This window comes from Oncorhynchus clarkii, chromosome 33 (assembly GCF_045791955.1).
Source record: "Oncorhynchus clarkii lewisi isolate Uvic-CL-2024 chromosome 33, UVic_Ocla_1.0, whole genome shotgun sequence".
Classification (NCBI taxonomy): domain Eukaryota; kingdom Metazoa; phylum Chordata; class Actinopteri; order Salmoniformes; family Salmonidae; genus Oncorhynchus; species Oncorhynchus clarkii.
In genome coordinates this window covers 20,874,908-20,897,302 of record NC_092179.1, presented here as the reverse complement: position 1 = coordinate 20,897,302, position 22,395 = coordinate 20,874,908, and the positions used below count along the sequence as shown (strand labels likewise).

General features: G+C 43.3%; 1 protein-coding gene across 1 annotated transcript in view; it reads right to left on the bottom strand.

The window, feature by feature from the left end:
• Nucleotides 1-22,395, bottom strand: part of LOC139393122 (muscarinic acetylcholine receptor M2-like) — a 73,747-nt gene that overhangs the window by 25,330 nt on the left and 26,022 nt on the right. The gene's annotated exons all lie outside the window — the stretch shown is intronic.

The following is a 22,395-nucleotide window of genomic DNA, read 5'->3' as shown; positions in this document are numbered from 1 at the left end:
GCCAGCCGCACCAATGTGTCAGAGGAAACACCGTGCACCTGGCAACCTTGGTTAGCGTGCACTGCACCCAGCCCGCCACAGGAGTCGCTGGTGCACGATGAGACAAGGATTTCCCTACCGGCCAAACCCTCCCTAACCCGGCGATGCAAGGACAATTGTGCATCGCCCCACAGACCTCCCGGTCGGTTACGACAGAGCCTGGGCGCGAACCCAGGGTCTCTGGTGGCAAAGCTGGCGCTGCAGTACAGCGCCCTTAACCCCTGCGCCACCATTTTAACAATGTGCAGGGATACTCTAGGCTCTGCGTGTTCATCGTTTAAGCTAAAAGTAACACATTACACTAGGAATGACTCCTGCTGAGAACCTCAATGGGCCAAAGGGGAAACACACTGCTCTCTATTCTGGGCAGTTGTGAGATGCATTGCTTCCTGTTTACCTCAATGCTAAACTAAGGCACCTGTTGAAATCCTTCAACTTTTATATTCACCGGTTTCAATCACAGCACTCCAGGTATTCCTGCTTATCTCCACACAACAAACAGTGCTTGAGAATTAAATGTCTCCCCAATAAAAAAGAGCAGATTAAACAAGTACAGATATTTATTTTGAGGTGAGTAATGGATATTTAGCATTCTTTAAAATGCTCCCTAGGTTGTGTTGGTTTGCTTTAGAGCTTTTGATCGGTTTGTTTATTCTCTCATCATGTCTCAGCGTGATTTCTCCTTGTCCCCCGTTGAGCTGTGCCAAATGAAGTGTAGCTTCTGCCACCAGCTACTTACTTCCAGGAAGTTTGTTTTTTACTCAATGCAGATCCCCTCGCAGAGGGAAACATGGATTTCTGTTTGTTTATGTGTTATGAATGCTTGGCAGCTGCAACATTTTAGGAGTCAGGCCTCAAACTCCTCTCTTGTAATGTGTTCTACTCAATGTGAAACTATGAGGTAAGGTTAACTATGTACATATAAAGTGTATGGTGTCGATTGAAATGTATATCTACATGTATGACTCCGGTCCGTTCCCAAGTCATCATAGACCCCTGAGGGACTGTGAGGTGTAGAAACATGCTGATAGTAGAATTTAAGCCCAGTTAGACACGGGTGCTGTCAGCATTGCCTGTGAAAAATGACAAGATTTGTTCATTTGTCCTGGCAAGTCAGTTAAGAATAAATTCTTATTTTCAATGACTGCCTAGGAACAGTGGGTTAACTGCCTTTTTCAGGGGCAGGACGACAGAATTTTACCATGTCAGCTCAAGGATTCGATCTTGCAAACTTTCGGTTACTAGTACAGCACGCTAACCACTAGGCTACCTGCCGCACTGTAAATTTCCCTATCTACTGGATATACGTATGAGGAGGTTCTTGCTCATGAGCACAGTGCCTCAATTCAGCAATCTCCTATGTTTGGTATGTCCTGGTAAAAACCCTAACCTCTCCTGTGTATGATACGTCCTGGTAAAAACCCTAACCTCTCCTATGTATGATAAGTCCTGGTAAAAACTCTAACCTCTCCTATGTATGATAAGTCCTGGTAAAAACTCTAACCTCTTCTATGTATGATAAGTCCTGGTAAAAACTCTAACCTCTCCAATGTATGCAATGTGCTTTTGATTTGACATCCCTGGGTCGCTCGTCTTTTCAGTTCGCTCCACCTAGCGACTGGAACAAACTGCAAAAAACACTCAAACTGGACAGTTTTATCTCCCTCTTCATTCTAAGACTCAATCATGGACACTTTTACTGACAGCTGTGGCTGCTTCGCGTGATGTCTTGTTGTATCTACCTTCTTGCCCTTTGTGCTGTTGTCTGTGCCCAATAATGTTTGTACCATGTTGTGTGCTGCTACCATGTTGTTGCTACCGTGTTGTTTTCATGTTGTGTTGCACCCATGCTGTGTTGTTGTCTTGTGTTTTTTTTTATCCCAGCCCCCGTCCCCGCAGGAAGCCTTTTACCTCGTTGTAGGCCGTCATTGTAAATAAAAAAATTGTTCTTAACTGACTTTCCAGTTAAATCAAAGTAAAAAAAAGTCTAAATAAATAAATAATTTATAAACCCCGATTAAAAACCCTGCACTTTTTTTCACTCTCCCTCTCTCTTAGCCGATCCGTCTCCCCGGTTAGCTAACTGTGCTTTCTCATAATCTGATTAGGAAATCCCATTTGAGGTCTGATTAATCAGCCTAATAAGGGCTCTCTCTCTCTCTCTGAGCCTTCGTCCCCGTTAGCAGATTAGCATCAGGCTGTAGCTGTATGATTGGGCCTAGTGTAGAGACTGACTGTGTTGAATCTGTTCAGCACCGATGTGATGAGGAAGGCTGAGCAGCCAACTCTTAGGTGGCCTATTGATCCGATCATTTCCAAATGAAGAAGGCTAACAAAGCGTAGGTTAAAGGTGGGGTTTCGTCTTGGCTGCCGTTGATTTCACATTCCCCTCATCTCAGGATGAAAGCAATTGCTGTATTGGCTTGACAGCAAACAGTCATTGTGGGGGGGTGTTTTGGCCGTGAAGGGAGGTGAGTTTAGGCTCATCAGGCGTAGATGACAGAGGTATGAGAAACATTTAATAGTAGATTGGTTACAGGAGCCAGCCAATACAAATGCTTAGGAATCAGGTTGAGTGCAGTCTTTCAGATCTGGCATAATGTTAGTGTTACAAATGGATAATATCATGGCCTAACACACTGGGCGCACCTTGGCTGGGACAGAATGCAGGACATTTAGAAGGGCAGTGTCGGGGAAGAAATATTGTTTGTTTGGGTGAGGTAATGAAATTTGATTATTCCATCTGGCTGTGACCCGGTGTTATGAGTATTATCATATATATTATTATACTCAGTTATTCATTTATTCTGGCAGTGATGGAGCGGAGTGTGGTTTTAATCTGCCAGCGTCCCGTTGTCACACTTTCATGCTGTGGTTGGTTTGATAAACTGGTGCTAAGAGCTCGGTGCTATGCATGGGAAATGGGAGAGAGGGAGTTGGCCGCTACCAGGCAACTGTCCAGCTGGACAGTTCCCTGCCCCAAGTTTGGCATTGCTTCCTTATCATATGTGACTGGGTTGGAAAGGGAAAAAGAATGGATATCAAGCCAGTATACAAGTTTTACATGAAACTATTGAGGACTCCTTAGGGGGGGGGGTTGCATTTTACAACCATCCCTCTTGAGCAACCATTGTGTTATCTAAAAGGAAAAGGTCAAATGTATTACTGTTACAGGAATTATATTCCTCAATGTTTTAATACCCAATTAAAATCAAACAGTCTGTCAATTCCTCAGAATTTGTAAGACTCTTATTTGCATAAAATGGACAGAGACCAGTCTCAAAAATCAACCAGCAGCGTTTATTCTCGAGAGTACTGAACATGATACAGTTTACCACAAGTTATAAACTGAAAATGACGGGACAGTTCGAAAACTAATGACGTCTCTTCTTCACACTGGTACAAAGGCTGTATAGTTCTCAAGCCTTCCCACATCGTCTATCCTAATTTAGATTAGTTACGACCGAGCCAAGGCCCGCCTGTGTATATAAGCATTCTAGCCAGTCTGGCGATATAGTTCATTCATTTCTACCAAGGTACAGACAGTCATTGTTCTAATTCTTGATTATATTTATACACATTATATTCAGTACTAGGATTAAAAAGAAAATTCATACATATACAGTAACATAATAGTATTCCGATTAGTCAGTCCTGATTGAAATGTATACATAATTAGTCATTATTGATAAAAAATTCCCTTAACATATTACCCAGGTTTTCAATATGCGTGTTTTACACTTAGATTGGAGTATTGTCTTGGGTCACAGGCCCAAATCTGCAGTGTACAGGAAATGAACCGCAATATATATATATATATATATATATATATATATTATATTATATTATATCAGGGCATTGATTCTCTCTCTCTCTCTCTCTCCTCTCTCCTCTCTCTCTCGTCTGCCTGTGTATAGCTGAGTAGCAGGGTTAGTGGGCAGCCCTCTCTATTCTGAGACAGAGTCATGAAAGGATCATTATCAGTGACCCCTGCAGTAATAAAAGCACTGGCTTCAGTGATGGTTCACTACAGGCAAAGGGGAAAAACTATTTGGGTTTTGTGATGAAATGTTTTAAAAGCTTTAGAAATGCCTATTGATGGATGGCATAGGCCCTAGGGTTACATTTTATAAATACTTTAGTAGTATTTATCTCTCAGCCTAATAATCCAAGCAATCAGAAAATGGAATGACACGTGTGAGTGTTCGGGTGTCACAATGAGGTGCATGGTGATTATTCCATCAATGTTGACATCTGGCATCCGTGTGGACATATGATAGTGTATTCTACATGCTCGTGTAGATGGGAGACTCTGCACTCAGCAGATGTTGCAGATAATCTGAATGACAGTTGGCATCTGGTACCCATACTGATATCAGTTTAACATTGATACCTGCGATAGGTTGTCTACCCATGTTCTCTGTTAACTTAGAGGGATGGAAGTGCTGTATGTATAGGTCACACATGAATCTAGAAGCATTAGGCAGATCTCTTGCCGTACAGGTCATAGATTGATATACCAAACGTTTTATTTTATTTTATTTGTTATTTTTTTTCATGTGGGAATGAAAGCTGGTGACCAGATAGGAGTGCCTCCAGCGTATCTTTTGCATATAAGGCAGCTGTAATTGTAACGATGACACTGGGAGTCAGGAAGCAAGTGGTGAGTTTATTATTAATAATAATGATGATCATCATCATCATGTGTAATCAGGGTAGTGATGGAGTCCAGGTGTGCCTCATGATGGGGCGTAGGTGTTCGTAATGAGGGTTGCCAGGTTTGTGTAATGATGGGTTGCCAGGACCGGTGGTTAGTGAACCGGCGACGTCGAGCGCCGGAGTGGGGCAGCGGGAGTAGACATGACAGTAATATACATCAGATTCATGAGCAGACAATTTTCCCAGCGCTGACCAAAGCGCTTTCTATTTCTACCTACCTGTCAAAAACACATTTAAAATGGGGAAATACCGAAAACCTAGGTCTAATGCCTTTTTCCTTTGGCACCTATTTGGTCACAGAGAAAGGGCATCAACAAGATCACATTCCATACTGCGATGTGTTAATTATCTGGTAGATTACGATGTTAGGATTCAGTCTGTGCCTACAGCCCTCTGTTGGGCAGCCAGTGAGCTCGGAGAATGATTCATCAGACCATCAAGCATGTCTTTTGAAGGACACTCAGAGCAGATAGCTATGCCAAAGCCACAAAGAAGGAGATTCAGACAGCCCTATTGGATGACATCAGGGAATATTGTTCTTGAACTGCCGACGTGGATAGATAAAAATACATACTGTCCCTCTCGTTGGCGTTGTGTCAGAACACTAACACAGTTTATTAGCCTGAATGTGACTAGGTGTTGTGTCAGAACACTAACACAGTTTATTAGCCTGAATGTGACTAGGTGTTGTGTCAGAACACTAACACAGTTTATTAGCCTGAATGTGACTAGGTGTTGTGATGCTAATGGGGTTGAGTAATGCTCAGAGAAATGCAGCAACATTTGGCCACTGATATTGAATCCCTAAATTGCTCGATGTGCCTTGCCCATCGTCATTTCAATATAGCCTATAATATCTTTTGATAAACTCAAATCTTATATGGTTTCACAGCCGTCAAACAAGTCCTCCACAATATTGTGCAAAAAAAAAATCCATACAACTAATTTTCATATGCCTTGAGCTAGGCCTATATATTCTATTCCTAATTGCACTTCTCTTAATGGATTGACCGGACATTGGGGTTTTCTCTCATCAGACCCACTGATTGGCTGAGATGATTGGGGGCCCAGGGTAATGGCTAGTGAGAGGATAGCAATTTTCCATTATGCCTAAGTCAAAGAGAGGGCATCTGAGAAATGACCACACATGTGAAACGTTGATCACATCCAATTAAGTCAACCTCTCCACTCCCCTGCCTGCATGGCCTGCCTGCCCTGCCTGCCTCCCTGCCTGGCCTGCCTGCCCTGCCTAGCCTGCCCTGGATAGACAGAGGCCTCGGAGGCTACCCAGCTCATCTTATTCTCATCAAGACTACCCTCCTGTTTCCCTCTACCTCAAAGTCACTCATCTGTCCACATATTCATTCATTTCGTCATTCTGTCAATTTGTTATTTATGACAGGTTGGCTTATTCATTAAATACACAGATTGATGATCAGCCACTGAAGACTCCCTGGAGGCACCAAGACTATAAAGATCCATCCTTTCTACTATATTCCATTACAAAATCCATTGCCAGTGGAAGGAACCACTACTCCATCACACTGCACAGTACAGGGATGGCCAATATGCAAGATAACAAACCCCTGTCAGCTGAAGGTTAACCAGCTCCAATATAACAACAGAACGAGACAATTAGAGAGGGGGAATAGAGTCATCTCTGGCACTCTTCCACCCTCTAAGCGTCGGGGGAAAAGTTCCTTGACAATGTCCATCCTGTTGCATCCATTCAGAGGCAGGGATTACTTAATGTGATTACAAGGGCCGCCAAATCAGTCATGGTGAACAGAGCCACGTAATTACAGCCGCGAGACGAGGAAGGTGTTTGACAGAGATTAGGAAAGGTGAACTGCAGTGTCTAAAAGGAACACGATACTTTTAAAATGAAACACTTTCACTAAAAGTTCAGGAAGAGTGCGTTTATAGATACAAAGAGCTTCTCGACAGGTAGATGTTTTGTCTCCTTACAAAGATCACACTGTGTCCTATGCTGCTCTGGAATGTTTAAGTACCTTTGATAGTCTACATTCTTCAACATAATGCTGAAATGATTGATGATGGTAATCATAGTAGGCTATAGCTGGTTTGACCCAGATCTGACGTGACCAGATTAGTTTACCTGATTGGAAGTATGACAGTAGGTTTGCATCCTCAATGAGTTCGGCCTTGACAAACCATGACAGTTAGTCAACCACCCCATTCACCCTGTTACTCCCTGGCTAGATGTCTTTCATATGAGGAATGGTATTCATTCTCTCCCGTCATATGGGCATTGCCATTTCATTTGCTAGCGAAGGCCCTCCTGTGGATACGATTACATGTCTTGAGTTTCATTGATGAAAATGAACTCTGGGAGATTGAGACCTTCTTAATGATACATGGATGAACATTTGATTTGTAATTACGCAGACTGAATTTGCTCGGTGATATGAGCGCTATCATGTTGCTTCTCCACTAAATGGATTGGATGGGAGAAGTAATTAAGTGGTTGCCTGTCTCTGAGATTGTTTAACCATTTTAACTACATGTCTAAGCAGTCTATCATAAGGCCAGCAGCTAAACTGCCCTGCACCCTCCGTTAAAGTAATGAGCAAGATATCAATACTCTATTGCTTTTCTAAATAAGTACTGATGACCGTCTGTTAAGGTGTCGACAGTAAGATGGAGAGGTCACGACCCTTTAAGGTGCCATTAGCGTAACACTACAGGGACTCTATGTGAAGCAAGTTTATGTTTAGCGCGCACATGGCTGGCCGATGTGGAGAAACATTCAACACCTTGTTTTTTAGTTTGGTCTTTTCCTCCCTTAAGCACTTCCTTCAGAACACGTAATTACTTTCCCAGTTTTTCTTCAAGTGTGCCTTTAAGCTTTATGTTGAGTCAAGCGGTTGGCAGCTCATTTGAATTGGGAGACATCACTTGCAATGTGTGTGAAGTAGCATTGCTTCAGTTACTTCACTTTGCAATAAAGGAGCTTAATGCCCAGGCGGCTACAGTAGTTGTTTTCTTTGGTTTGGGACAGAGGAGGCTGTGAATGGCTTAGTAGTCTTGTGTGTTGGTGACATGCTACGCTTGTTGCTTACATTGGAATTTAAGAATAACAGAGAAAAGGGTCATGTTTAAGTGTTAAATTAAACATCAACTTATCAGTCGAGTTTGAAATGTATCCTATTGGCCTCCCGGGTGGTTAAGGGCGCTGTACTGCAGCGCCAGCTGTGCCATCAGAGTCCCTGGGTTTGCGCCCAGGCTCTGTCGTAACCGGCCGCGACCGGGAGGTCCGTGGGGCAACGCACAATTGGCCTAGCGTCGTCCCGGGTTAGGGAGGGCTTGGTCGGTAGGGATGTCCTTGTCTCATCGCGCACCAGCGACTCCTGTGGCGGGCCGGGCGCAGTGCGCGCTAACCAAGGTTGCCAGGTGCACGGTGTAGCCTCTGACACATTGGTGCGGCTGGCTTCCGGGTTGGATGCGAGCTATGTTAAGAAGCAGTGCAGCTGGTTGGGTTGTGTATCGGAGGACGCATGACTTTCAACCTTCGTCTCTCCCGAGCCCGTACGGGAGTTGTAGCGATGAGACAAGATAGTAGCTACTACAACAATTGGATACCACGAAATTGGGGAGAAAAAGGGGTAAAAAAAAATTAAAAAATAAAAATAAAATAAAGAAAAATAAATGTATCCAATTGGCCTAAAGGACAGTAGATTTGAACTATCTCAAACCCATTCCAGGGGGACAAACAGTCACACCAATGTGCTTGTATACAGGGCCACATTGTTCTCAACATATTATATTCGGGTACATCTGAGTTAATTAAACTTTTAGGTCTGCATATGACACCACAGGGACAGTGGTTCACAATGCAGGTCGGGGCTCTTAGAAGAGTATGCCGCCGCATCATCTGGTACTATACCATCTGGTACTATGTCATCTGGTACTATGTCATCTGGTACTATGTCATCTGGTACTTTATCATCTGGTACTATATCATCTGGCTTACCTGCAATAAATTAATTATGTATCTATCTCTATGTGACTGTAGCCTGCATCTTACCCTCATCCAACCACTGCCAATCATTATTTATTGGGGGAGGGTGAGAAGGAAGGCAGACAATGAGAGTATAAGGGAGTAACAGGAAATCGTGTCCAAAGTGACACCCACAAGGTCTCTGATTTACAAAAAAAGAAGATTCACTTATAACAAGGAGAGACATGAGGCCTATCGCCAAAGCAGTCGGCCATCCATCAGCGATTTCTCTCATTTTCTCAGGTTGCCCAAGTCGAAACACACACGATGATGTCAGTTTATCAGGATGCCCAAGTCAAAACACACACGATGATGTCAGTTTATCAGGCTGCTCAAGTCGAAACACACACGATGATGTCAGTTTATCAGGATGCCCAAGTCGAAACATACACTATGATGTCAGTTTATCAGGCTGCTCAAGTCGAAACACACACGATGATGTCAGTTTATCAGGCTGCTCAAATAGAAACAAACGATGATGTCAGGCATGAATCAAATGATGACACCTCACATTCCGAACTTAGACGGGTGCCCTTTCTCCATTCCCAGAGCTGGCCACTGTCCCTGCGGTGTCTCTGAGAACCACTTTAACCACTATAAATATGAGTACCTTGCACGTTGGAGCATGTCGGAGCATGTTGAAGCATGTTGGAGCATTTCAAAGAATGTCAAAGCATGTTGAAGTGTATTAGAGCATGTTGAAGCATGTTGAAGGATACTGAAGAATGTTGTAGCATGTTGTAGCATGTTGTAGCATGTTGGAGCATGTTGTAGCATGTTGAAGGATACTGAAGAATGTTGTAGCATGTTGTATCATGTTGGAGCATGTTGTAGCATGTTGGAGCATGTTGAAAAATGTTGGAACATTATGGAGCATTTTTAAGGATGTTGGAGCATGTTGAAGCATGTTGGAGCATGTCAGAGCATGTTGAAGAATGTTGGAGCATGTCAGAGCATGTTGAAGCATGTTGAAGAATATTAGAGCATGTTGAAGCATGTTGAAGGATACTGAAGAATGTTGTAGCATGTTGTAGCATGTTGGAGCATGTTGAAAAATGTTGGAACATTATGGAGCATTTTTAAGGATGTTGGAGCATGTTGAAGCAAGTTTAAGCATATTAGAGCATGTTGAAGCATGTTTAAGGATATTGAAGAATGTTGGAGCATGTTGAAAAATGTTGAAGCATGTTGTAGCATGTTGTAGCATGCTGGAGCATGCTGTAGCATGTTCAAGCATGTTGGAGCATGTTGAAAAATGTTGGAGCACTATGGAGCATTTTTAAGGATGTTGAAGCAAGTTTAAGCATATTAGAGCATGTTGGAGCACGTTTAAGGATATTGAAGAATGTTGGAGCATGTTGAAAAATTTTGAAGCATGTTGTAGCATGTTGTAGCATGTTGGAGCATGTTGAAAAATGTTGGAGCACTATGGAGCATTTTTAAGGATGTTGGAGCATGTTGGAGCATGTTGAAGGACATATAAACTTGTGAGTTGTGACTTGGGTTCTGTCACTAGAGAGGTCACTGTATGTAAACTCAGTCCAAAAAATAATTGTCCTCTCACTGTCAACTGCATTTATTTTCAGCAAACTTAACATGTGTAAATATTTGTATGAACATAACAAGATTCAAACAACTGAGACATAAACAGAACAAGTTCGACTGATGTGTGACTAACAGAAATTGAATAATGTGTCCCTGAACAAAGCGGGGGTCAAATTCAAAAGTAACAGTCAGTATCTGGTGTGGCCACCAGCTGCATTAAGTACTGCAGTGCATCTCCTCCTCAAGGACTGCACCAGATTTGTCAGTTATTGCTGTGAGATGTTACCCGACTCTTCCACCAAGGCACCTGCCAGTTCCCGGACATTTCTGGGGGAATGGCCCTAGCCCTCACCCTCCGACATGCTCAATGGGATTGAGATCCGGGCTCTTCGCTGGCCATGGCAGAACACTGACATTCCTGTCTTGCAGGAAATCACATACAGAATGAGCAGTATGGCTGGTGGCATTGTCATGCTGGAGGGTCATGTCAGGATGAGCCTGCAGGAAGGGTACCACATGAGGGAGGAGGATGTCTTCCCTGTAACGCATAGCATTGAGATTGCCTGCAATGACAACAAGCTCAGTCCGATGATGCTGTGACACACCGCCCCAGACCATGACGGACCCTCCACCTCCAAATCGATCCCGCTCCAGAGTTCAGGCCTCGGTGTAACGCTCATTCCTTTGACGATAAACAAGAATCCGACCATCACCCCTGGTGAGACAAAACCGGGACTTGTCAGTGAAGAGCACTTTTTGCCAGTCCTGTCTGGTCCAGCGCCGGTGGATTTGTGCTCATTGTTGCCGGTGATGTCTGGTGAGGACCTGCCTTACAAAAGGCCTACAAGCCCTCAGTCCAGCCTCTCTCAGCCTATTGCGGACAGTCTGACCACTGATGGAGGGATTGTGTGTTCCTGGTGTAACTCAGGCAGTTGTTGTTGTCATTCTGTACTCGTACCGCAAGTGTGATGTTCGGATGTACCGATCCTGTGCAGGTGTTGTTACACGTGGTCTGCTGCTGTGAGGACGATCAGCTGTCTGTCCTGTCTCCCTGTAACGCTGTCTTGGGCATCTCACAGTACGAACATTGCAATTTGCAATTGCAATTAAACAATGCTACCTTATATAATGTTACTTACCCTACATTATTCATCTCATATGCATACGTTTATACTGTACTCTATATCATCGACTGTATCCTTATGTAATACATGTATCACTAGCCACTTTAACTATGCCACTTTGTTTACATACTCATCTCATATGTATATACTGTACTCGATACCATCTACTGTATCTTGCCTATGCTGCTCTGTACCATCACTCATTCATATATCCTTATGTACATATTCTTTATCCCCTTACACTGTGTACAAGACAGTAGTTTTGGAATTGTTAGTTAGATTACTTGTTGGTTATTACTGCATTGTCGGAACTAGAAGCACAAGCATTTCGCTACACTCGCATTAACATCTGCTAACCATGTGTATGTGACAAATAAAATTTGATTTGATTTGATTTTGATTTATTGCCCTGGCCACATCTGCAGTCCTCATGCCTCCTTGCAGCATGCCTAAGGCACGTTCACGCAGATGAGCAGGGACCATGGGCTTCTTTCTTTTGGTGTTTTTCAGAGTCAGTAGAAAGGCCTCTTTAGTGTTATAAGTTTTCATAACTGTGACCTTAATTGCCTACCGTCTGTAAGCTGTTAGTGTCTTAATGACCGTTCCACAGGTGCATGTTCATTCATTGTTTATGGGTCATTGAACAAGCATGGGAAACAGTGTTTGAAGATCTGTGAAGTTATTTGGACTTTTACAAATTATCTTTGAAAGACAGGGTCCTGAAATAGGAACTTTTCTTTTTTTCATGAGTTTAGTTAATAATTGCATTGGCAGTCATTTTTTTGTTTTACTTATTCATGTAAATACAATTTGATGATCTTAATCTAACCTTGGATTAAATAATGATATGAGAGAAAGTTGAGGTACTCTCACCACTCAGTTTCTTGTGATTCCTACTGATCTCTGTAATGTTAATCCTGTATGGAAGATGGAAATTTTGAATCCCCAATTCATTAGTAAGAACCAGAAGTCACCAAAACGTCCATGTTTTTCTCCTGAAATATCAGCGTGCATAACTTCCCTTTGATTTCCAGTTGTTACCAGTGATTATGAATGAGCTGGGAAAAAAGCTTGTTGTTCCTCCACCTTCACCATAACAACCTGCACATCTAAAGGACTGCTGCATGTGCACTATACCCTGCCTGGAACAATCCACTTTCATTCAGAATGCAGTGGAATGAGGAGATGAGAGTTTCGGGGGAAGGGTAGGGTGCTGTCTCTTATTTTTAGACTCCTTGCTGATCACTCACTTTCTGCCATCTATAAATTACCACGACAGTTGTTCCATTGATATGCTTAACTAGATCGTTTATGACAGGAACGGTTGTCATTAATTTAACATCAACCCAATGTTGTACCTTTTGTAGCTCTTTGTAAATGAGCAGATAGTTATTTGGACTCACATTTTTCTGGACCCCTTTAATACTGGAGGAAGTTAATTATTTAAAATGGAGATATCTCTGGGAATGCAAGGCAGGGAGCCAGCTGTGACCCACCCTGCCACACATACTTCTGCTCTCTCTCCCTCTCTCTCTCTGTATCCCTGTCCATCAGCACCAGAGAGCGGATGTTTTGGATGCCCCATTTGTTAAACTGAAATTCTTTCTATGAGGAAGAGGCAGAGAGAGTGGGTGAATCCATTGTAGCGCTGAAGGGCCTCCGAGGCTGCATGTCACTCGGGTTCACAAGGTACATTTTCACTATAACCCAAAATGTCTGCGCTGCACTTCGCCAAGATCAGACTCTTCCGAGATCAGACATGAGCGCCCCACTCTGAGGGCCAAGTGTCTCGATAAACCTCCTGGCTGGTCTTCCAGCGTCGGCTTCGACATCTCTAAGCGGGGAAGTCACCCAGAAAATTACATTTTTACAAGTTACACACTCACTGGCTGTCACATGCAAATTGTAGTGTGCGTGACTCCTTTACATTTCTTAACTCACTCGGAAGGAAAGCTAAAGGCTTGTAATGAAAGATTATGTATACATACAATTGGTGTTGAACACAGACGCAATATTTGTTCTTGGGCCATTATGATTGTGGCATTGTAATTATAATAGTGGGGATAAATGGTAATGACCCACAAGTGTATGGCCTTATCGTGTTCCCCCTGCTAATGCCCTTGCTAACAGACTCTTGTTGGAGTCCCTTTATGGCTGCACACTCCTGTCTCAGAAGACAAACAGCCTGGATAGATAATTCAATACGTTTTCTTATTAATGTACAGCTAGGGGCCCATTTAGATTGACTCAAAGCTAATGTCTTTCCAAGGCGGATTTTGGGCTTCTTTTCTACACTAAACTTTAATAAGAAATAGCTGCAGGAAGAGTAGACGTGGCATATCCAGTCACTCTCTTTGGGTGTTACAGGTCGTAGCACATCCAGTCACTCTCTTTGGGTGTTACAGGTTGTAGCACGCCAGTCACTCTCTTTGGGTGCTACAGGTTGTAGCACGCCAGTCACTCTCTTTGGGTGTTACAGGTTGTAGCACATCCAGTCCCTCTCTTTGGGTGTTACAGGTCGTAGCACATCCAGTCACTCTCTTTGGGTGTTACAGGTTGTAGCACATCCAGTCACTCTCGTTGGGTGTTACAGGTTGTAGCACATCCAGTCACTCTCGTTGGGTGTTACAGGTTGTAGCACATCCAGTCACTCTCGTTGGGTGTTACAGGTTGTAGCACATCCAGTCACTCTCTTTGGGTGTTACAGGTTGTAGCACATCCAGTCACTCTCTTTGGATGTTACAGGTTGTAGCACACCAGTCACTCTCATTGGGTGTTACAGGTCGTAGCATACCAGTCACTCTCATTGGGTGTTACAGGTTGTAACACGCCAGTCACTCTCATTGGGTGTTACAGGTCGTAGCATCTTCCAGTCACTCTTGTTGGGTGTTACAGGTCGTAGCACATCCAGTCACTCTCTTTGGGTGTTACAGGTTGTAGCACATCCAGTCACTCTCTTTGGGTGTTACAGGTTGTAGCACACCAGTCACTCTCGTTGGGTGTTACAGGTCGTAGCACATCCAGTCACTCTCTTTCGGTGTTACAGATGCATATTTTGGGACAGTCCTGTTGGGCTACTCTTTACCAGTGCTGTGGAGCACTCTGAAACAGATCGTCTGCTGTGTGACTGTACTGTACACCTCAGGTGTTGGTGGGATGAGCCAATCTCATACCTGATCTAACTTTTATTGGACAGCTATCACTGTTCCCTCAGCAACTAGCCTCTTATTACCCATCAGTGACCCCGATCAATCCACTGATGATGCAATAACCTTTTTCATTAATACAAGTGGGGTTTTTGGCTATTTATATGCCCATGTGGAAACTTCCTTAATGTGTTAGATGCTCGTCCAATCATGGCTCCACCTTCTCACCGTGTGGAGGCCAAATCTATAGGACATGCATAATTCACTGAGCGTATCTGAACTCTGGGAATATATTCATCCCCACAAAGGGAATAGATGGCAATGTTTGATTGGTCACATGTTGAGTTGATAGGAACTCTCATAAATCCTATGCCTCTATAACAGTCCAAATGAGGTTGGAGACATTCATTTAATACACTGTATATTAATGTTATGTAGAATAGTATAATATTCTGCCGAGTGGTGCAGAGTTCTAAGGCACTATATCGCAGTGCTTGAGGCGTCACTACAGACCCGGGTTTGATCCCAGGATCTGTCACAACCGGCCGTGATCTTCATGAGGTGGCTCACAATCGGCCCAGCGTCATCCGTGTTAAGGGAGGGTTTGGCCAGGGGGGCTTTACTTGGCTCATTGCACTCTAGCGACTCCTTCTTGTGGCCCGGGTGCTTGCAGGCTGACTTCGGTGGTCAGTTGAACAGTGTTTCCTCCAACACATTGGTGCGGCTGGCTTCCGGGTTAAGCGGGCGGGTGTTAATAAGCGCGGTTTGGCGGGTCATGTTTCGGAGGACGGATGACTCGACCTTCGCCTCTCCCGAGCCCGTGAGGGAGTTGCAGCGATGAGACAAGATCGTAATTGGATCGCAATTGGATATCACAAAAATTGGGGAGAAAAAGGGGGTAAAATACAAAATAATATTATAGTAACCCATATTATGTGTTGATACACTGTTCACAATTATGGTGATACTGAATTCCGCATGACAAATTAGGACTATTTCCAGCATTCGTGTAAGCCTGTAATTGTGTTTAGCGGCATAGCCCAATCAAGCAGATATTCTGAGACATTGCCCTGTGAAGAAATCCCCACCGGGCCACTCGCATACCTGACTGTAATCAATGACTTGGTTCCTGTAATTACTGTTTACCTTGGCTCATTATTCTCCCAGCTTTAATTAAACCATGCAATAGTCTTCATGTGGAGGAAATGTGACCTTAATTGGGTAGTTTCTATGGCGCATATATCCTGCAACGGTGGTATTGTACACTGAAGGAATAGAGGTCAGAGATCAAAGCCGCCTAAGGCAGAAGCTTTTCAATCACCCTCCCACACATCTGTCCTCTCTCTTCTCTCTTTGCCGTTGTGTCCATTTAGAATCTCTTTATAATTGTCCACCGGGTCGACCAGAAACAAAAGATGAACAATAGTTATTTGGCAGACCGAGCCACAGCAAATTGCTCACACATAGCGGTTCAAACAGTAGAGGGATTCATATCTTGACATTTAGAACCTTATTAAAAGAGAGGAGGGAAATGACCCAAGCACGGGTCAACCACTTATTACAAACACACACACATGCGCGCACAGGCATGCACACACACACACACACGCACAGACACACAAACACAGGCACGCAAAAACACAGGCACGCAAAAACACAGGCATGCAAAAACACAGGCACGCAAAAAACACAGACACACACACACGCACACACACAGGCACACACACACACACACTCAGGCACACACACACAGGCACACAGACACACACACAGGCACACACAGGCACACACACACACAAGCACGGTAGGGCAATAGAGATTAGTTTGTCACATCTGATTTATCTAGTGAGAGAATGCCTCACGGCCACTTGTTTCAATCACAAATAAGCAGGCTTCACTGGACATAAACCCATCGGCCGAGTGGTGGCTGGCCCTTTATGCAACAGACCTGATAAGGCCACATAGAGCTAGTTGTATAGAAATAATAGTTTGATATTGATTTCCATTTCTTCATGGTAGGGTGTTCTGTATAGAACTCTGTAAGCTGATATTGGTATGAGAGGGTATAAATAAACGGTGGAAACAAGTCCTAATGCTCTGTGGCCTGGAGTAGAGATTTACAGTATAATAAGGAAATTGTTACCATTCAATAATCTCCACTACCCTAACATCCCCACCCCCTGTTTCTCCAAATATTCTCAGGGTGCTGTGTGGTATGGCCTTCCATTCAAGGCCTATCGAATAAGATGACATGAGAGACATTATTCGTCATCCCATAGTGACTGCCAATGCTGTTTCTTTCCTGTGCTCCATTCATTAAAATGTTCTCTGTAAGTACAGTGCACCTAAAAAAGAACAAGATTGAGGACAGCAGCAGACATTTCCGTTTGCCGCCCCCACACTCCTCTAATGATACACCGCCAAGTCATATTTGTGCATGTAGAGACTGCTGTTGGGACATATTCAATATACAGTACATCAAGCATAACAAAAGCCAGGGTTCAGTAGAATATTTTCCAATGTAAATATTACTGCACCATCTCTATTTAGAAAAGGGAGCCGGTTTGAAGACATTTTCTTCAGGAAGATACAGCTGAAATACTTCACAAAGTTGTAGACAGACAATGGATAAGTCAAAAGTGTCTGTAACTATAAATTAATCAATAGCCACTTGCAGTAATGAGCTCAGCTAGCATGCTTCTGGTGTCCTCACATTGAAAAGCAGAAATTTCGTAATTTCGTTATTTTCCATTGATAGAACTGTAGGTGACATACAGACGTTGCCAGGTCCGGAATCCAAACTGAACTCCAGCCATTGTTATCTCAGGCTGCTGAGATATATGGTGGCGTACAATTCCACAGCATTCTAACCCAGCACATTGAAATATGCCAAATCTGCTCACTAGGTGTTAATCACGTGAGCGTTTAAGTATGCAACCTGCTTTAATTCTCCCATTTTCATGCCTAATTGGCTATCCAGCGCACACATTGACAGAAGCAGAAACCTGTGGACACTGTAGATGAGAGGCTAAAGCAGTGTAAACTAAACAGAGATCACTGAAGCAAGGATCTCCGGCTCCTGGCAGACAGTTATTTAAAGGTGCTGCTCTCTTTTCCTTCTACCCGTTTCTTCTACTTCTAAACACTCAACTCTCCATCTTCCTCTCACCTCACATCTTAATTCTGCCCCCTCCGTCCGTCTATTTCACATAAGTCAAAATATCTCTCTTGAGACATGTCCACATCTGCCACTCCCCCATCCTGATTCTGTCTCAGATTCCAGACCCCATACCCAACCTCTTTACGTCATGGCACAATTAGCCAGCTGAGAATTTTCTCATTGTGTCATTAAGATTCCAGCGATGGACAGCCAGCCTAGACATCAGCTGAACATAAGGGGGTAGCTAGGAGGGAGAGGCGTTGGATGCCTCTCATGGAGACTTCCAGAGACCTGGATTATGCAGCAACAAGCGGCTTCAGTCATGCACACATAGACTTGGACCTTCACTGAGTAGGCTTGCTCATTTCAGCAAAGTGTGGCCTTTAAGATTACCGGGGCCAAATGACACAGGAATCCATTTTAAAAACACACTTATGAGGAGTAATACAAAGGCGACGTTGCCGTATAACCATGTACAAATGGGCTAGTCCTGGAATACTCTCTCCCTCCACTGAGCCCCTCTGAAGGAGGTCACACGCCCCTGCACGGCAGAGCAGTTTTACCCAGTAATCATGTGTTTCTCTGCCAGTCTTCATCTGTTATTTTCAGCCTGACAGCTTAATGTTGGGAGAAAGCAATTTCACCTGATGGATGATCATAGGAGGAGAAGAGGCGGAATCCCCGAAATTACTCAGTGTTGAATTATGCAGAGCAAATCCCATGAAAACCCAGCCTCTCCAACACCTGCCTTTGAAAAGAAATAACCTTTCAGTCAGTGCATGTGCTCAACAGTATGTTATTACAAGCAGCACTGAGGACCTCTCACCCTGCATGTGCACAGGCCTTATTTATTTCCATGGTGTTTTCTTGTCTCTTTAAATCACCATGTTTGCCTGTCATTGGATACACTAGTCCAGAAGTATGAAGGTGTGATGTACTGTTAGATTTACTATAAGTCACACCAGGATTGATTCATTGCTTCCAACCCATTCACATTCGAGGAACCATCCGCACTGTGTCCCTTTGTCCAACGCTCTATTTCTACCGGGACAATAATGCTCAATATGGGCCTCCTCAATCTTGTCACTTTAAGCGCAATCAATGCGACTTTCCCTCCGACTGAATGCAATTGGATACCAGCTCTCCTCTGCTTCTCTCCCAGTGGATACAACATAACAATCAATACAGTCTGCTGAGGGAGAAACACAGCAGAAACAAACTAAGAATGCCTAGGCTGAATGAAATACTTCATGAAGGTTGAGCTTGACAAAAATAAAATGTTGGCGTTTACCAACAAGCCTTTGGACACCGCAGAGGTTCCTCTTCAGCATTAGAATGTAATGAAATTCATTCAGTAAATAACTGTAAATAGCATACTTGCAAAGCCTAGTCTTGAAAATTTTATATGTTTCATTGTCAAAGCCTTTTTGTAAAAAAATATATATCTTTGCCCATAGAAATGATATACAAGAGTGGCCATCTAAAAAGTGCAGCATATTGCATAATTCACATAACGCTACAAAACACTGCCTTAAGAAAAACACAAAATGGCCAAAGAGTTTTATATAGAGTGGGAAACGACTACTTTTTGGGGGGGTCATCACCGAATTTGAACAATTAGTTTTATGGGTCACCCCTCTTCCTAATAGGTGAATAGTCTTATGACACATCTTCGTGGTGTTGATCAATGAGCGGTCAGTGGGTTGCAGAGTGCTCCACTCCAATGAGATGGAATGAAGTGAGCCTTGGACCACAACCCTCAGTAATGGGGATACATCTTCATGAACAGTTCAGCCTCCTGTTGGGGGAGAGGTATAGGTGCAGGGTGTTTGGGTCTACAGATTAGTGTTAGTTGTTTGTCTTAAGGATTCCATTGAACATTGTACATGTGTGGATGGTGTTGGGGGAAAATGGTTCTGCTATGTAAACACTTGAGTTGAATAGTACTAAATCTACTGTATCAACTGGTAACTGTCCAGTACCCTCTTCACACACCGCACAAAGGAGTGAGTTGCTGCTGGCTCCTTATCGCTTTGGATACTAGAGGTCCAGTACAAGGCCAAATTCTTCTTCTATCTGAATAGGCATTACAGAACTCATTACTCCCCTCTCTAAGACACGCAGGCTGTGAGAACCTGTTCTTGTTTGTTCAATGCATTAAGGAAGTGGAGCCAAGTCCCCCTTATCTCTCATGTAAACTTGCCTTCCCCTAGGAGAGGTAAGCAGCTCTTCGTGTAGAAGAAGAAAATCATGACTGTGTGATTCTGTAACTTTTCAGTTCCTCTCCGGTTTATCCTGAGTGTGATCTCCCTTACAATTGCTTGAATAAACTTGTATTAACTTGATCATGAGCTCTGCCTGATCCTTGGAATGAGTTTTCATCAACACTGTAAATATATCTGTGTGTCTGTGTGTGTGTGCCAGGTTTACGTGTGCATCCCTGTCTGGCCTTGGAGCCGGGCTGAAAGCAGGGCAGGGTTGGAAGGTTACTGGTTGCTAATTGGAAGGGCACTCCCACTGAGCTCTCAGTCAGCACTTGCGCTGCCCTCTCCTGTCAATCCCTGCCAGGGAGCCGACGAGCACAGCACCACACTGACCTGACAGTCCTCTGGGAAGTGCTCCCTCTCACACGGCAAACAAACCACCGCTTTGATGCTGCAGCTCCACCGACAACACTACTGTTGAGAGGCAAACACTGCCACTGCATCACCATTTACACATAGACCTCTATCTCCATCTGAGATGCAGAAGAGCTTTGAACTGAGAGGGAATGTGTGACTGGCAGGGTGGACTGATACTGTGTCCTCTGTTGATATGAAGCACTATGCTAACACATTGCTCTTGTTATTATGAAGCACTATGCTAACACATTGCTGTTGCTGATATGAAGCACTATGCTAACACATTGCTCTTGTTAATATGAAGCACTATGCTAACACATTGCTGTTGCTGATATGAAGCACTATGCTAACACATTGCTGTTGCTGATATGAAGCACTATGCTAACACATTGCTGTTATTTATATGAAGCACTAGCCTAACTAATTGCTTCACACATTCACTCTTTTGGTTCATTTTTACAGTGTTATGAGAACTGCTCTCTGAAAATTGGAGAGCATCCATTTACAGCTGTAGTTGGAAGTTTACATACACTAGGTTGGAGTCATTAAAACTCATTTTTCAACCACCCCACAAATTTCTTGTTAACAAACTATAGTTTTGGCAAGTCGGTTAAGACATCTACTTTGTGCATGACACAAGTAATTTTTCCAACAATTGTTTACAGACAGATTATTTCACTTAGAATTCACTGAATCACAATTCCATTGGGTAAGAAGTTTATATACACTAAGTTGACTGTGGCTTTAAACAGCTTGGAAAATTCCAGAAAATGATGTCATGGCTTTAGAAGCTTCTGATAGGCTAATTGGCATAATTTGAGTCAATTGGAGGTGTAACCTGTGGATGTATTTCAAGACCTACCTTCAAACTCAGCGCCTCTTTGCTTGACATCATGGGATAATCAAAATAAATTTCCAAACACCTGAAGGTACCATGTTCATCTGTACAAACAATAGTACGCAAGTATAAACACCATGGGACCACGCAGCCGTCATACCGCTCAGGAAGGAGACGCGTTCTGTCTTCTAGAGATGAACGTACTTTGGTGCGAAAGTGCAACAGCAAATGTCCTTGTAAAGATGCTGGAGGAAACAGGTACAAAGTATCTATATCCACAGTAAAACGAGTCCTTTGTCGACATAACCTGAAAGGCCGCTCAGCAAGGAAGAAGCCACTGCTTCAAAACCGCCATAAAAAAGCCAGACTACGGTTTGCAACTGCACATGGGGACACAGATTGTACGTTTTGGAGAAATGTTCACTGGTCTGATGAAACAAAAATAGAACTGTTTGGCCATAATGATCATTGTTTTGTTTGGAGGAAAAAGGGGAGGCTTGCAAACCGAAGAACACCATTCCAACTGTGAAGCACGGGGGTGGCAGCATCATATTGTGGGGTGCTTTGCTGCAGGAGGGACTGGTGCACTTCACAAAATAGATGGCATCATGTGGAAGGAAATTTATGTGGATATATTGAAGCAACATCTCAAGACATCAGTCAGGAAGTTAAAGCTTAGTCGCAAATGGCTCTTCCAAATGGACAATGACATACTTCCAAAGTTGTGGCAAAATGGCTTAAGGAAAACAAAGTCAAGGTATTGGAGTGGCCATCACAACGCCCTGACCTCAATCCCATAGAACATTTGTGGGCAGAACTGAAAAAGCTTGTATAAGCAAGGAAGCCTACAAACCTGACTCAGTTACACCAGCTCTGTCAGGAGGAATGGGCCAAAATTCACCCAACTTATTGTGGGAAGCTTGTGGAAGGCTACCCGAAACGTTTGACCAAAGTTAAACAATTTAAAGGCAATGCTACCAAATACTAATTAAGTGTATGTAAACTTCTGACCCACTGGGAATGTGAAAGCTGAAATGAATCATTCTCTCTATTATTATTCTGACATTTCACATTCTTAAAATAAAGTAGTGACTCTAACTGACCTAAGACAGGGAATTTTTACACTCATTAAATGTCAGGAATTGTAAAAAACTGAGTATAATTGTATTTGTTAATACAGGT